This window comes from Nannospalax galili, unplaced genomic scaffold (genome assembly GCF_000622305.1).
Source record: "Nannospalax galili isolate Female #2095 unplaced genomic scaffold, S.galili_v1.0 scaffold95, whole genome shotgun sequence".
Lineage (NCBI taxonomy): Eukaryota > Metazoa > Chordata > Mammalia > Rodentia > Spalacidae > Nannospalax > Nannospalax galili.
In genome coordinates, this window is record NW_008342393.1 from 1389140 (window position 1) to 1392034 (window position 2895).

At 43.2% G+C, this 2895-nt stretch overlaps 1 non-coding gene across 1 annotated transcript; it reads left to right on the forward strand.

The window, feature by feature from the left end:
* The first annotated feature begins 1595 nt into the window (after window positions 1–1595).
* LOC115071308 lies at window positions 1596–1718 on the forward strand. The gene has a single exon (XR_003850403.1). It is a non-coding gene; the product is annotated as a small nucleolar RNA SNORA40 (small nucleolar RNA).
* Window positions 1719–2895: the final 1177 nt, after the last annotated feature.

The window sequence follows — 2895 nt, forward strand, 5'->3', positions numbered from 1 at the left end:
AAAAAGACCAAAAAAATAAGGTAGACAGCAATAGAGGAAGACACCTGACATCAACCTCTGGCTACTACACACATGAACACATAAACATACACAATCTATACAACACACACACAAAACACACACAGAAAAAAAGGAGCTGGAGAGGTGACTCAGTGGTTAAGAGCACTGGCTGCTTGGTTTGGTTCCCAGCACCCACAACAGTCTGTAGCCACAGTTCTAGGGAATCTGACACCCTCTTCTGGCATCTGCAGACATGGCACATACATGGTGTACTTTTATACATGCAGGCAGAACACTCATACACATAAAATAAAAACAGTATTTTTAAAAATATTTATTTTATGAGTGTTATACCTGCATGTAAGTAAGTGCACCTGTGTCATGCAATGCCCGCAGAGGACAGAAGAGGCTGTCGGATCCCCTGGAACTGGAATTACAGACAGTTGTTAGCTGCCATGTGGGTGCTGGGATTCGAACCTGGGTCTTCTGCAAGAACAGTCAGTGTTCTTAACCACTGAGCCATCTCTCCAGCCCCCAAAACATCCTTTCTAACAGCCTGTTTTATTTATTTATTTTTTGGTCTTTTTGAGATAGGGTCTCCCTGTAGCCCCAGATGGCCTGGAACTCGATATGTAGATCAGGCTGGCCTCAATCTTACAGAGATCCACCTGCTTCTGCCTCCCAAGTGCTGGGATTAAAGTAGTATGCCACTATGCTGGCCTAACAGCCTATTTTAAAAGATCATGCATTTCAGTAAATCCGATCTACCCTACTCTTCTAACATGCAAGGAACATAAAATAATCCAGGGCCTCACATGTGCTAAGCAACTGCTCTGCCTCGAGCCACTTCCCTAGTGTCAAGATGTTACATTCTTTTTTTTTCCCATAGTCTTCGAAATCAGAGGTGTCTTCTGTTTGAAGCATTTCTCGGTTTTGACTGGCCACATTTCAAGTGCCCATTGGCCTCCCTGTGGCTGTAACTGATGCTGTGATGTAGAACACTAAAACCCAGGAAGCTTGAAATCAGGCAAGGGCAGAAGAGGCAGACAGGCACAGCAGGAGGACCTGGTAGAGGGACCTGTGTGTATATCCTTGCTAGAGGACAAAAGAGCTAAAACCAGGTGTGGTGGCTCACACCTATAACCCCAGCACTCTTGAGGCTGAGGTAGGAAGATGGCAAGTTCAAGGACAGTCAGGCATACATATTGAGACCATCTCAAAAGAAAATGAGGGGGCTGGATAGCTCAGTGGTTAAGGGTACGTATTACTCTTCCAGAGGTCTTGAGTTTGGTTTCCTGTACCAAGCTTACAAGCTCCTGCAACTCCAGCTCTAAGTGATCTGACGCCCTCTTCTGGCCTCCATGGGTATTGCACTTACATGCACAACATCCCTCCATGTATACACATAATTAAAAATAAAAATTATAGCACTTTGCCGGGCGTGGTAGTGCACGCCTTTAATCCCAGCATTTGGGAGGCAGAGGCAGGTGGATCTCTCTGAGTTCAAGACCAGCCTGGTCTGCAAAGTGAGTTCCAGGACAGCTGGGGCTACAGGGAGACCCTGTCTCAAAAAGACCAAAAAAAAAAAAAATTATAGCACTTTGAGTGTGTTTGTACAACTGGTGGATGAAGGCATGAAAGACAGGTGCAAAAATAAACTCTTTTGCAACCCAGAACTCACTGTTTGGTGAGAGTTTTGATACATAAAGAAGAATGTGATACACAAGACAGCTCAAAGTGATGGTGCTGACGATGAGGCTTGTCTTGAACATGAGGTGTATAGTCAAAGACAGCTGTCTTACTGATGGATGCTTGAATGCAACATTGGCATATCTTGGAGATCACAGTATTCTTGAATGTGATCATTTAGAAAATATGATCTGAACTCATTCTTGTTGAGAGTGGGATGTCAGCAATTGAGATGCACATTATCCTAAAATGGTTCCTAAAGTAAACTATTTCAAAAATTGAATGCCAGAGATCTCAGATGGAGAATTTTGAAGTTGTCATGAATATGCCCTTAATTCATGCAGACATAAAAGAACTGTGGTTAGGCTGTTAGCACAACAGGATTAAGCATCAGTTCTTTAAGAAAGGATTATTTTGAAGAAATCCTGAACTTCGGTGACCTCAACAATGAAGGAATCACATGTGAAATCCACTAAATAAAAATGTATTGGCTTTTGCTGGGTGCATGGTGGTGCATACCTTTAATTCTAGCACTAGGGAGGCAGAGGCAGGCAGAGCTCTGGGAGTTCAAGACAAGCCTGTTCTACACAGTGAGTTCCAGTTCAGCTGGGACTACAGGGAGACCCTGTCTCAAAAAACAAAAGAAAACAGCAAAAAAAAAAGTATTGACTTAAAAAATAAATTAAAAATAAAAATTAAGGCTGGGCATGGTGGTACTTGCCTTTAATGCCAGCCAAATGGGTGTCTGTGAGTTCAAGGTTAGCCTGGTCTACATAGTGAGCTCTGAGACCCTGTCTCCAAAACAGAGAGAGGAAAAAAAAAAGACCTAAATAAATAAAAATTAAAGTTAAAAAAAATTTAAGAAAAAGAATGAAGAGCAAGGGTGCCACAGACAAGCTGGGGAGTTGGAACTTGGCATTCTGTGAACTTGCTGTAGATAAAGTAAGATCTCTACTAACCTCACCAGGTCAGCAGGAGAAGCTTGATGCAGAGTGGACTCCTGAAGACCTCTGGTCAAACTCAGGAAGTTCCTGCATGCTCCTTAGGCAGTTCAGTGCTCAAAGTAAATAGACACTCAGCAGTGCTAGGGCTCAAGCTATTGCTGTCACAGCCTTTAAGAGGCCTGAGCTCTTATTAGAGACCATCTTCAGTGTCATCTAACCAGGTCCTGGTAGCCCTTTCAATGGCATTGGCATTCTATCTGCC